Raw genomic sequence first — 13995 nt, 5'->3', positions numbered from 1 at the left:
TCGGGTTGGGTGCGAGGCTGAACACCGACCCGGTGACCCCGGCGCTGCTGGGAGCTGTCGGGACGCGTTCCAGCACTGATTTCCACGCAGGTTGAGTTCAACCCTGAGCTCGGATTTGCAGATGGAATTGAAACTGCTGCAGAAAAAAACAAAAAGAAAGAAAAAAGAAAAAAGAGATTTCTGCTGGGCAGCCACCGCCTGCATCAGAGCCTAACGCGAGTGGAGTGCTTTATTCTCATGCTTTGAATGCAGCTCCCGTGTGCTTGATGAAATGTAGCCATAAAATTGCAAATACGAGGCAATTTGAGTACTGATGGCTAATGCATAACGGCCGAGGAAATGTGAGCGTTTAAAAATGTCCCATTTAAACGTGGGCATTGCCTCCTGCGCCCGCACCGCAGTAGAATAAATAAACAGTATATATTTATGATGTTCATGTTGTCTAAAGCCAAAAGAATGAGCGCACAATGCGTTACTTGCTTCCTATGACTGGTACTTTATGCCCCAAAAAGACCAGCGTGTGAATGGGAAAAGGTGGCAACTAACATGTCTCTACCTTGGAGGAATGGCTTCCTTTGTTTTATGTCTGCAGATGAACGATTTTATGGGATCACATCGAGCATCAGACTCTCCCACAGTACTGAGCAGGACGCCAGCCCTGCAGGAGCCATATGGAGCCGGCCGTGCTGCCTGGCTTCTCCTATGGTGCGAATTGGAGCGGTTTTGGAGCTGCTCCCCCATGCTGGCAGCCCTCTGGGGGGATCCCATGCTTGAGGACTCCTCCACGTGCCCTGGGCTCAGCCCCTCTTGGGCAGATGTCTGCTGATGGAGGGACCCCAAGGAGCTGCACCCCGACTGACAGGTGCAGGAGGAGCAGGGAAATCTCCACCAGGTCCGTAATCTCTTCTAAATTGTCTGAGAGTGGGAGGAATAAAGAGAGTGAAAATTATCCCTTCTTCTTCTTCCCTGCCCTCCCCTCTGTACCCCCCAGCAGCATTTCTGGGCACTCTCAGAATTTATTGAGACAACTCCTGTGGGATGCTACATCATGTCATCCAAGTCTTCCCTATTGACTCTCTTCTGCCGCCGCTGAGTGAAGAAATATGATAGCAGGAGGGATAATGAAGCCGACGTTTTCTTCAAGTCAAACTGATTCTCTCCTAAGATGGGATAAAAGGGTAAAGAACTTTCCCTTCGCAATATTTTTCTCAGTAATGTGTTTTGACAATTTAATTTAGAAGTCATAGAGTAGCGCAGACAAAGTCACCCAGTGGGTGGACATCGGAGAGTTCAGTTGCCTTTGTGATGAATTGGTGATAGTACAGAGATGACAAAACAACACAGGGGGACAAGAAGGAGGCTGGCAGCACTGTCGGCAACGTGCGCAGGATAAATTGAACACTACACTTCATCCAGGATCTTCGACAGTCCCAGGCATCCCAATATAATTTATGAATTGCAATTAGCATTTTATTAGGCTCGTCTTTGAGCTACATGCCTGCTATCACGCGTGCTCGGGTTTTGCAAAACTTGCAGCAAGAAGTTTTTCTGAGTTTGAAGCAGCTATTTGTTTAAATCGAAGCAATAAATACACCGAGGAGGGCTGGTGTGTGGATTCCAAGCCCCATCCTGGCGCTTTGAGGCCGATGAATCCTGGATATTCTTTTCCTGAGACGTGGAAATGCCGGTCTGTCACCCCTCAGCCACTTCAGTGGGCAGACAGAGGAGCAATCGTTCCTTTTGGGCGCCCCCAAGGCTGCCCCATAGCAGCTTCCATCCCCCGTGCCCTGTCCCAGCACTGCCCCATGGCAGCAGCCCACATCTCCCATACCTGGGGCAGGGCAGCACAGCCCTGCTGCACAATTTACCTCCCAAATCACTCCGAAAGGCCCCTGACTGAGCTCCAAACGACTCTGTGGGTTGTTATAAATATACAAAGCTTTTTGTGGGGATATTCATGAAATTCTATCACCGCTTACTCTGGCTGGTAATGGCCTTGTTTATGTATGGTCTCCATACCTGCCTTTGCAGCCTCTCCAAACACAATTCTATTACTGTGTGTAACTGCTCTATCAGCGTGGTGCTTAGTGCTTGCTGCTCTCCAGCTCAGCTCCTTAATGGCCAGGGAAGGTATTAGGCAGCGCTGCTTGCGAGCGTTCAGAAGAAAGTTCAAATCTCACAATGTCTTTATTTTAAAATTCATGGAATTTCTAAGCACCAACTTTTAAACCATGACCAAATACTCATCTCTTCCTTAAACAACCTTTTACTTCCCTCTGTTTCCCCCCACCGGTTACCTGGGGGCAGAGAGGCAGGCTGTGGCTTCTTTGCAGCTCGTGGAGATCCTTTCCTGGGCTCCTCGCAGGCTTTGGCAGGATGTCACAATTTAATTGTTGGAAACAAGAGCAGGAAATATTAGCAGCGCCAGCGCAATAGGATTTTAATTTAGCTTCAGGGTAGAAATGGGTCTCTAGCAGAGTGCCAGCCTCCAGGATTGCCTTCAAGTGCAAGGAGCCTGGAGTTTGGCTAATAGTTTGCACAACTGGGGTAATTCTGCAGGGATGCAAGGGACTTAATTGGGCTTGTGCTTAAACATCCTCATAATGCGAGGCACGCTGCGTGCTCTGAGCATTATTATTAAACAGCCCATTGCCCTTTTTAATGATCATCTTGGATCACCGTAACAGTGATCAGCAAATAATCCTGGACAAATAAACATCTGTCTTCTGCATCTGCACAGAGCGGGGCTGTGCTGGGCGTGGGAGCAGCTGCACCCCGGCCCATTCAGCCCCATGGCAGCCTCCCCCCCCCAGCCCCACAGCCCTACTGCCTTCATGGGGGGCTGACATCTGTCCTTGTCATCCTTATCCCCATAGGCTGCCCCCTCCAGCCCTGAACACCTCTGCACTGCATGGGAACGCGTCGCTGCCCGCCTCGACATGGAGGTAAAATATGGGGCAGCGCTGAATTATTCAGCTGGTGAGAAGGGGCTCTCAGGATGGTGCGTTGCTCTTCTGCAGTGTAATTAATAGTCTTTAGATTAAATATGAAATCATTCCTCATCATTAATAATTTAGCTGCAGCGTGGCGATCTTAAGAGAGCGGCGCACTTCATATTCTCCTCAAGTACGTTGCCTGAATCGCTTTGGGGGAAGCCGGACGCCTTTTCATCCATCTCAATTACAAGCCCTGGCTGCTCATTTCCTTCCTGAGCACTGTTTTGCAAAGGTGTAAAACTCTTCCACTCTGTCCTTTCTCTCTCTAACAGCCTGGGAAGTGAGAGGACGGCGTTCTGCATCGATAACCGTTTCCTTCCTGCAACGCGCCGCTTCCATGAGACCTCCCAAACTCCTCAGCCTCGGGCCCCAGGAGATGCTGTTGCTTTGGAGTTAGGGTTCATCCTGGATGCAGTCCCACCGCCCTGCCAGTGGGCTTTCCTCTGCTCCCTGCAGCTCTGCTGGGTCTGATCCGCTCGGGGCAGCTCTGATGCTGATGATGAACAGCTGGGAGAAAGCAATCTCAGTGCCACCTCTCCTGCACCACTTCCAGCATCGTCAGTGGGGAAAAGGGGAAAACTAGCAGCTGTGCTCTGCTGTGCCGCTCATCAGCTGCAGTGTGAGGGCAGGAAGGGGCCGTGGGACGCCGGGCTGTGAGGGGAGCAGCGCTTCGCCCCGCTCCAGTGTTCCTATTGCCAACAGCCAACAGCTGTCAGGCAGCTGCTGCACTGAAATGCCAAAGCCCCGCTGGGTGCCAAGCGCTGGGAGCAGGATGGGGCTGCAGGGCAGTGGCTTTCTGAAGTCCCAATGGATATTCACAGAATCCACGGAGGGAACATCCTCAGCAAAGGCATTCACCAAATGTCACATCTCCCCGGCAGCCCTAAATAACGCCGTAACCTTTCTGCAGCGCCCGTGATTCATGCACTGGCTGCTACAATAGAATAAACTTGTTTGCACACCTGGCTGTGTTTTAAATAGCTTTAATCCCTCTGTGCCTCCCCCACCTCCTGCGACGGTTGCTGCTGAGCTCTGCCAACGCAGCGCAGCTCTCCATCACCACATCCCTCTGCATGCAGACAGTGATGGGGAGAGCCCCATCCCCATCCCCATTCCTCATTCCCATCCCCATTCCTCATTCCTATCCCCATCCCCATCCCCATCCCCATCCCCATTCCTCATCCCCATCCCCATCCCCATCCCCATTCCTCATCCCCATCCCCATCCCCATTCCTCATCCCCATCCCCATCCCCATTCCTCATCCCCATCCCCATTCCTCATCCCCATCCCCATCTCCATCCCCATTCCTCATCCCCATCCCCATCCCCATCTTCATTCCTCATCCCCATCCCCATCCCCATCCCCATCCCCATCCCCATCCCCATTCCCTCCCCAGCCCCAGGGCTGCCTGCTGGCTCCAGTGCTAAGATTGGGCTCAGGAACTGGACTCAGCATCAGCACGGTCACCCCGCCAGCGCAGTGAGATGGCTGAGCTGTGCTTTGCTGGGGGATCTGCTGGCCCAGCGCTCCTGCACGGCACGGGTGTGAAAATAGGAACATAAGGGAATGCATTAATGAATATGGAAACCTTCTTTTCTGGTATTGCACGCTCATAAATGAATCCACTTTATAGAGCCATAGCGGAGAGGAAATGACTATTCGGAGCCTGATTTATCTGCTCAAATGCTTTGTAGTACTTCAGATTAATAAAAATATTTAATAAAGAATCAAGATGGTTTATCTGTAATGCAAAGAGAATCACATCCCCTGTATTTTTATTACTGAAAAATTGGAAGTGGGAAGAAATAATGATATAAGCTACTGTATAAATGACAAAAATACCCATTCTCGTTATACGCATTGCTGTACAATCTTTTTCTATCCTATAAACATAATATATTCTTATGCCTATTTCAGTGGATTCAGTACTCATATGCTGCATTGTGTGGTTTAATGCCATCCCATCCTCAACTGCTCCGGCAAGTGATTAAATAAGAAATAAATTTTGCTGTCATTGCATTTAAAATCAAATCAAGGATCATTTGTTACCCCAAACGAACCAGTTATCCTGCTCTGCTCGTAAGCAGGCTGCTGTTTGCCGAAGCATTTAGAAATGTATATATAGTAAACTCTTTGCATAATGGCTTGTACTGTAATATGATCTTTATGAGCCCGCCGCTCCGGAGGCACTGGCAAGAACCAATAAACAGCACATTGCTTTTTTAATTTAAAGTTCTAGGGAGGAGGCATTTCCTATCGGCTCCATCTGAGCCCCGCTGGCTGCGTGCACAGCTGGGGGCAGAGCTGTGCTGCTCTTCACACAGCGCCGGACCCCGAAACCCTTTGGGGCAGCAGCAAACTGCGCTGCAACTCGTGGCGCTGCCTCATCCGTGGCCTCTTGTGTTGTAACGGGCATCAAAAGCTCTGTCTTTAATTGCAGGACCTCTGAACGGCCCTTCAGCTGCTGGCAGAGTGGAGCCTTGCCAATAGCAGTCGTTTTAAGGTCCAGTTCTTGGTTGGAGGTGGCATTTTCCCCCTCCCCATTGCAGGTGTTGGGCTCGCCACGTGCCATCATTGGGTTCTACTGATGGGCAGCCAGGATGGAGTCGTAGAATCATGCAATCATGGAACCTTTCAAGCTGGAAAAGCCCTCTGAAATGAAATCCCCAGGCCCACCTGCAGCCACGCCACCAACACATCCCACAGTGCAGCACTGGAACACGCCTGGGGATGGGCAGCCCCTGCCAGTGCACCATTGCTCTTACAGGGCAGAAACTGTTCCAATTTCAGTTCCATCCCTCATTACCAGGTGGTTGTGCACAACTTGTCCTGCTATGGGAGCCCTTATTTCTTAGAAAGCTTCAGGAAAGGCCCTGGTAGAAGCCCTGAGCCCTGCCAGGCCCAGCGGGTGAATTGTTTGCTGCAAATTATTTGCTCAGCTTTAATTATCGAGTTTTGGCACCCATTAGTTAAACCGGTTAATTTTATTACAGAGAAAACAACAAATCACAAGGCTGACAATAATGAGGATGAACAGGCATTTAATTATCCCCGTTCTAGACAGAACAATTATTAATTTTAAATTGCAAAAACTCATTTGAAAAGTTTGGAGTCTGGAGAACTGTCAGGAGTGCAGAACACTGCTGCAGGAGGTGATGGCCGGATGGAGTCCCAAGTCCCAGCAAATCAGGCAGAGCAATTCCTGCACCAGCCCCTTCCTCCCCGTTGTAGAACACAAAGAGAAAACCAATAAACCCCATGGGAGAAGCACGGAGTGACGTTCCTGTGTGCAGTGTTGCACAGGGGTGTGCAAGGAGTGCTGTCCCATGTGCAACATCCCATAGGGACGTGCAGGGAGCAGTGTGTCCCCACGTGTCCCTTGCTGTATGCAGGGTCCCTCTGGGCTGCCCGACCCCTTCCCCTCTGCCCCAACCCCACACACTGCAGGCTCTCAGCTTCTCCCTGCCTGCCCAAGCTGAGGCCAGAGGGAAGAAACAGCAACAAAAGGAAGAAGTTGGGAAGGAGCTCGAGCTCGAAGAAACAAATGAAATCTCATCATTTATCCCCAGTGGTCAGTGGCACAGATAACATTTTTCAAAGTGTAATTGCAGTCAATTGTACTTTCCCCCCAGTGCCCGTCAGCTCATCTTAGCTGGCGTGATAAATGTTGGCTTTTAAGCAAGAATGGATTGATTATTAATAGCTTAGATACCAGTTACAGGAACTGCAATAAAACTGGATTTTAATTTCCCTCTCTATTAAGGAATCTCATGTTTCATTCAACATAGAGAGAAAATAGGGTGGTTTTTCTGCAAAGGTATTAGATATGCTGCTGGGATGAAGGCCCATTGAGGCACCCAAGTGTGGTCTCTATCAGACTGAGTTTGGGCAGCACTGGGTTGCTGGGATGTGTGGCCCCGTGCCCCCAAAGCACTGCAACCCCAAAGCTGCCCGAAATCCCTGCACAGCACCATGCATGGGGCAGGGAGGTTGGGCTGTGATCTGTGTCTAAACCAGGGGAAAAAGCATAAAAGCCGCCTTGACTGAAGAACAGAGCTGTGCATTTTAATCTCTTATAACTTACTTTTATGATGTAATTCTGAATTATGTTATTGCATTTGTATTTAGAGAGCACGCCAGATGGCGCATGCAGTAACACTTTAAATTAGGGTTTCCCAAATACACATTAAATTTAGATTTAATAAGACAGTTATCGCACGGGAATTAAATACCAATTGATTATTTGTAAAATAACCCAGCGCGGCGACGTGCAGCTCGGCCATGCTGGTGCTCAGCAGCTGCCATGAGGATGGGGAACCTTTGCCCCCTGGCTGGGCTCAGTCCCATCCTGCCACGTCCCCACCTGTGCACCCTTTGGGGACAGAAGGATGTGACACAGCCCACAGCTGGAGCTGCCCGCACGTCGTGCAAACCCAGTGTCACAGATTACACCTCCAGCTCCGTGCTGCCGCAGATCCGTGTTGCTGTTACTCTCCAGCACCACAACACGCTGCTCGTATCGTCGGGGTAATTTACCTTTCTAATCAAATCGATTTCCATTCAAATGAATTCTCTTGTCCATCTCCCTTCCAGTAATGTTATTTTAAGCGTGAGCTGTGTCTTGGTACGAACGCATAATCAGGTGGTGGGATGCAGAGGGCACCACGGTGCTTTATGGCGAATCAAATAGAAGGGAAATTATAGAAGCTCTTAAGCACCGTAATTTATGTCCTGTAACTTCAGCCGGGGCCAATGCGTGAGATTACAGCCCCTCTGGGTTTCTCTCCCCTCCTACTCCGTGTCTTAGCGCTCCTTCCCTATTGGCAACTTCTGCCATTATGGGGACAGCTCAGCCCACAGCCCCACTGCAGCCCAAAGCGAGATGGGGGGCAGCAGCCACTCATTAATTGCCTGACAGCGGCCGGCAACTTCATTACCTGACCCTCCTACTGCCCATCTCTGCCCCAATCCTGGTGCAGCCCAGCACTGCCCATCCATGGGCACCCACAAAGCCCAGGCATCACCGTGGTGGCATCACTGTGGGCTCCAGAACCACCCAGCAGGGTCAGCACAGAGGCAGTGCAGCCGAGGGCCTGGCAGGCGAGGGGAGGCAGCGCTGTGAGCAGCTGAATGATGCAGCTCCCACCCTTCACCCTTTATTTGTATTTTCTGTCCTGCACGATATATATCAGCCGCCGTCGGTGCTGGAGTGCTGCTCCACAGTCTATTATAAAATAGCTCGGTGCAAAAGATGCATATAAATAAGAGAAGCTGTGAAGTGTTCCTCAGCCACCGGTGCAGGGAGCGCTCATGGCTGTGATTTATGGCCGCTGCTCGCTGCTCCTCTCCGACATAAATCTCACCCTTCATTCACACTCGGGGCTGCAGAGAGGCAGTGGGGCACCCCCAGCCCCAGCACTGCACACCCCCAGTGCCCCGGGCAGCAGCTCAGGGATGGGGCCACATCCAGCATTTCCCAGTGGTTTCACAGCTGGGCAGGGCGGGAGGGAAACCTCTGCATCCCCAAAAGCAGGCAGGTGTTCCCAGGGCCGCTCAGCCCGCTGTGCTTCTGCTCGGGGCAGGTGCTGCTGTCAGGTTTGGGTGGAACTTACGTTGTGCTGCAATGCTGATAAATCAGGACTTCTCCTCTGCCAGGTTTATTGCTGCGGGGCTGCGCTCTGCTGGGTGCAGCTCTGCCTCGCTCCTTCTGCGGTGCCAAGGGCAGCAATGGTAACAGCCAACTGTGTTTGCAGTGACCGATGCCATTGGCAACAGTCAATGCCATTTGCAATGACCCAATGCTGTTTGCAATGACCAACGCCGTTTGCAATGACCAGTGTTGCTTGCAGTGACCAACCACACTCGTGATGACCGACACTGCTTGCAATAGCCAACGCCACTTGCAATGATCAGTGCCATTTGCACCATCCAGTAACGTTAGCAATGAGCAGTGCTGTTGGCAATGGTCAGTGCTGCTTGCGGTGACCAATGCAGCCGATGCGGCGCTGCAAAAGACGAGCACTTATCTGCAAAGGGCCCCAAGGCAGCCAAAGCCTGCAGTCCAGCGGGGACCTCGGCCATGGAGCGGCTCCCTGTGGGTTTGCTCCGTGCAGGCAGAAGTCAGGGCAGGGGCAGGGAAGCGGCTGCAGCCCCGCCTGCAGGCTGTGGGGCTCCGTGTGCCGAAAGGAGCGCGGCAGCACCGGGCACGGCGAGCTGCTCCCCTTCCCCGCACGTTTCTCTCTGCACATTCCTGCAGCAGCGCCGTTTGCTTGGTTAAATAACTCGTTTATCTTTCCGTGCTCTCCGCACATCATAATACAGCCGCTCTGACAATGCTGCACACCAAAGGCCTAATTTTAGCAGTGGTGTTTATAAGTAATCAGTTTGAAATATTGGAGCGGTCGGATGATGGTTGGCTGGTGGGGCTTTTTTCTGAAATACTGACGTTTGCAAGAAAAGCCGCTCGTAAGGAAAATTCTGATGATAACAACTCATTTAGAATAAATCAGTTGGGAATGGTTCATGTAATGCTGTGCTGCGTGCTGTGCTGCCCTCCCCGTGGGTTCTGTGCAGATGTGTGGTCAGTGGGGTTGGGGAAAATAAGGGGAAAATGGGGAGAAGAAAAGGGGGAAAAAAGGGGGGGGGGAGGGAAAAAGGGGGAAAAAAGGGTGAAAGGGGAAAAAAGAGGGGAAATAAAGGGGATAAAAGGGGAAAAGTGGGGAAAAAAAGGAGAAAAGGGGGAAAGGGGGAAGAAGGGAAAAGGTTGAAAGAGTGAAAAATGAAAAAAAGGGAAATAAAGAGGAAAAATGGGCAAAGGGGAAAAAAGGGGGGGGAGAGGGGATAAAGAGGAAAATAAGGAAAAAAGGGGAAAGAAGGGAAAAATAGAAAGGAGAACAGGAAAAAAAGGAAAAAGGGGGGAAAGGGGGGGAAATGGAAATATGGAGAATAATGGGGAAAAGGTTGAAAAGGGGGAAAAGAGAAAAAGGGAAATAAAGAGGAAAAAGGAGAAAAAGGAGGAACAAATGGGGGAAAGGGGAAAAGGGGAAAGAGAGGGAGAAAGAGGGAAAAAAAGGGAAGGGGGGATAAAAGGGAAAGAAAAAAGAGAGAAGGGGAATAAAAGGGAAAAGAAGAAAAAAAGGAAAAAGGGGGGAAAAGGGCAAAAGGGGAAAAAAGGTGAAAAAAAGGGGGAAAAGTGAAAAAAAGAGGAAAATATGGGGGAAAAAAGAAAAAAGGAGGAAAAAGCCAAAGAAGGAGAGGAGAGGAGAGGAGAGGAGAGGAGAGGAGAGGAGAGGAGAGGAGAGGAGAGGAGAGGAGAGGAGAGGAGAGGAGAGGAGAGGAGAGGAGAGGAGAGGAGAGGAGAGGAGAGGAGAGGAGAGGAGCCCCGCCGCGGCCTCGAGGTCGGTTCCGCTCCCCCCAGCAGCAGCGCTCAGCCCCGGCTGTGGCACAGACGCACGCAGGGCTGCAATCATCATCTCCTTTATTATTCTGTAAATGTGAACTTTACAAAGCCTGGTACAATGAATGGTCGCACCGTCCGCGTCTTCCTTTCTCAGAAATGGATTTTCCGTCATCTGAAAACAGCTGTGAGCACAGTTCCAACGGGGGGAGGGGGAGGGAGGGGGGTGTCCTTAACCTTTTATTTCTCATTTTAGTTACTTCTATATGGCGTCAGCCGTGGCTACAAAATAACAGTCATAACTACACAAAGAGCACATAAATACCAGTGAATAATGCGCGATCAAAGGAGAAATTAAAAAAAAAAACAACAAAAAACCAACCAAAACAAAAGGAAGCGAGCATCGTCCGTGGCTGAGAGACAGAGCTCAGCGGTGCTGCGGGGCGCTCCGACAGCACCGCGATAACAGTCGTGGAGTCACAGTACTGCGCGCAGCGCCGGGCCGCTGCCGAACGAACGGCGGCGCCGCTCAGCCCTTCGCTTTGCCTTTCCCCCAAGCGCCCGAAGGTCAACGCCGCAGCGCCCCGACCCCAAGGGCGGCTCAGAACTTCGCCCTGCGGCGTCGTTTCGCCATCCGCTCCGTTCGTTTCTTTCGTTTCGTCTTTGTTCGTTTATTTATTCTCCTGTCTGCTAAAAATAGTATTGCGAGTTTTGGCTTTTTTTTTTTCTTTTTTTTTTTTCTTTTTTTCCCTCTTCTTTTAATATATATATATATATATTTTATTCTTTATTATTTTTTTATTATTATTACTTTTTTTTTTTTTTTTTTTTTTAAACTTCGACATAAAAACCCAACCGTCGTTGTGCAAAACGCTTCTATAACAGTGGAAGAAACTCATGGCGGCGCCCAGCGGGTGCACAGAGCTCCGACAGCCCCGGCTTTGGGGCAGCCCCGAGGCCCGGGCCGACAACGTGACACATCTGTACAGCAGGGACACTTGGAAACAGCAGTTGGAGCCCCAGACGGCCGTGAGCTCCCCGCCCTCAGGATTTACAGCCGGCGGAGGCTCTCGGTTTTCGGTTGGTTAATGGGCCGTACGCCCTGCTCCGCTCACAGCGAGTTATTTCTGTAAATACAAGCAATCCCAACAAAAGCTTAGCAGGAAAACGACAAGGAAAGGCATCGATCCCTGCTCCGGTGGCTGCGTGCGGCCACCAGCCCCACGTGAAACCTCACAGCAGGGTGGGAATGGCACCGCACCGCTGCTGGGACACGGAGGGGAGGAGGAGGGGGGTCCTGCAGCCCTGTGAGAGCTGAGAAACGGGGCTGTGGGGATGTGGAGACAGGGTGATGTGGTGACACAGGGATGTGAGGGCACAGGGATGTGTGGGTATGGGGGCATGGGGGCTGCACGGAGCACGCGCTCTGATTTCTTTAAAGGTGCTTGGTATAACTTTAGATATATAATATACATGTCATATTGCTAATAGTCAAGCATAGGAATAAAGGTGCAGACATACCATAAATACTGATGCTCTGATTTTACACTATCAGACCTAGATGAATGCAGTTTCCTATTCACATTATAAAGCAGCCCCAAATTCTATAATTTAAAATAGTGTCGTAAACAAAGAGGAGGAAGGAGTTGGTTATGATCTGATTCTCTCCATCTGTTTTCCTTGGGAAAAAAAAAAAAGAAAACAAAGAAAAAAAAAACAAAAGAAAAGAAACAAAAAGGATCAAAAAATTCTAAGGCACTCAGGAAAGCCGCATACAATCGATGGACTGCTCTGTTCTCGCGTTACATTCAGTGTTTCAAAGGGGTAACTTGGTTGTGTTTGTCGGAAGAATACAATCATCATCCACATAACATTGTCAAACATATCATTAATCCTCCACACACAGGAAACATTAGTGCAAAATGCTTGCCCTCATCTACCAGATAAGGAGAAACCCAACGCCCTTCACATTTTAGAAGTTTGCCTTCCTAGTAATAAGAAGTAAGAAAACGAACCCAAATCAAAGAAGAAGAAAAAACAACAACAAAAAGGAAAAAAAGAAAGGAAAAAGCAATAAAAGGAAAGAAAGAACCCCAAAAATATACAGGAAGTTGTGCTAGGTATAAAAATATATATTTTCACTGTGCAACTCGACTCTCTTCAGATTCTCTGCCCTAAGCCATTCAAGTACTGCTGCTGCTGTCCCTGGGCTGCCTGGGAGCGCTTTGCTCAGGGCCCCTCGAGCCAGCAGGGAGCCACGCAGCCCCATCCAAAGGGGTGAGGAGGAGGAGGCCCCACAGTGCTCCCCACAGGCACAGAGCAGGGATGCTCAGCCCCTCACCGGGCAGCCAGCATTGCAGGGGGCACCTTGGAGGGCAGCGGGGGAACCCTGGGCTGTGGGACCCTCAGCTCCATGGGGAGGGTGGGAGGGGAAGCCCGAATCACAGCTGTGCTGGGGCAGCACCACGCGTCGGGAGGAGCGGGTGATGGTGGATGTGGGTAAAGTGCAAATGGGGCCGGGGCAGTGGCAGTTCTGTGCCCTGTGTCACAGCCACTGCTGCTGGGGCTGGAGCAGGGGCTGCCCCATGTGCTGTCCAGGGTCGGGGGGCAGGGAGGAGCCCGGCATTTCTTGGTCTCAGGGCAAAGAACAGCAGAACGGGGCAAGCGCCGGACAGCTTCGTATCACGGTGCCAAAAAACAGCTTCAAGTATAGAAGAAAACAGAAGGGTCAGCCTCTCGCCCCTCCACTTCCCAAATTTCAACACAGAGACGGAAGGAAACCCTGAGCAAAGCGCTGCCTGGATCCAGGAACTAAAGTAGGAAAGAAAGAAAGAGCTCCAGGAGCCCAAAGCGACCGCTTGTGGTGCACTCATCCAGAGCCCCGGACCCGCTGCAGAACACACCCTAAGTACCCTAACGCAGGCCCTTCTGTCACAGTAAAAATCAAGAATAAAAGCAAAAGCAGCCATCCTCAGCCATGCCAGGGCTGCCCCACACCCAGCACTGCTGCGCAGCACCGCGCACCTCCATCCATCCCAGCACTGAGCCGACTGCGTCCTGCTGAGCCAAAACCCCGCAGCTCCATCGCCGTGCCCTGGGGACAGCAGCCTGGGATGGGCGGCAGGCAGTTGGGTGTGAGGGCTTCTTCCCAGCAGGATGAGCCAAAGGCCAAAAAGGGGTACAAAGCTCTTTAATAAAAAAAAAAAGAACAAAAAAGAAAACAGCCTTTGCGCCCCCAATCCATTTCAGACATAGGAGCGGGCACAGGGATGAGGAGAACCCAGCGCAGCGGAGCAGCTCAGAGCAGGAGGGGGAGAGGAACCAACCCTGCAGCACCGAGACGAGCAGCAAAAGGAACAGCCATGTCCTGCATCCCGCATCACACGTCCTGCATCCTCCTGACCTTCCACCAACAGAAGCACACAGCAGTTTCCCCCACCCCGTGCAGCCCAGCGGCCCGCGCCCCAGCGCTCCACGACGCACAGCTCGCTGCCGAGGACAAGGTGAGCGATGGCTGGACTTCTGAGCTGAGGAATGGATGGGTGGTGATGGGGGGGGGGGGGGGCATCGAGCATTTCTCCTCCCCTTCTTTAAAAAAAAAA

General features: G+C 51.1%; 1 long non-coding RNA gene and 1 pseudogene across 1 annotated transcript; one reads left to right on the top strand and one right to left on the bottom strand.

Annotated features, from left to right (window-relative positions):
• The first annotated feature begins 598 nt into the window (after positions 1 to 598).
• LOC125702626 (uncharacterized) lies at positions 599 to 3897 on the top strand. Its single transcript, XR_007380650.1, has 3 exons — positions 599 to 892; positions 995 to 1178; positions 3269 to 3897. It is a non-coding gene; the product is annotated as an uncharacterized LOC125702626 (long non-coding RNA).
• A 6566-nt stretch (positions 3898 to 10463) lies between these two features.
• LOC125702726 (uncharacterized) lies at positions 10464 to 13980 on the bottom strand (annotated as a pseudogene).
• Positions 13981 to 13995: the final 15 nt, after the last annotated feature.

Source organism: Lagopus muta, chromosome 19 (assembly GCF_023343835.1).
Source record: "Lagopus muta isolate bLagMut1 chromosome 19, bLagMut1 primary, whole genome shotgun sequence".
NCBI lineage: Eukaryota > Metazoa > Chordata > Aves > Galliformes > Phasianidae > Lagopus > Lagopus muta.
The sequence above is the reverse complement of the archived record's forward strand: the minus strand, read 5'-3'. Positions and strand labels throughout refer to the sequence as shown.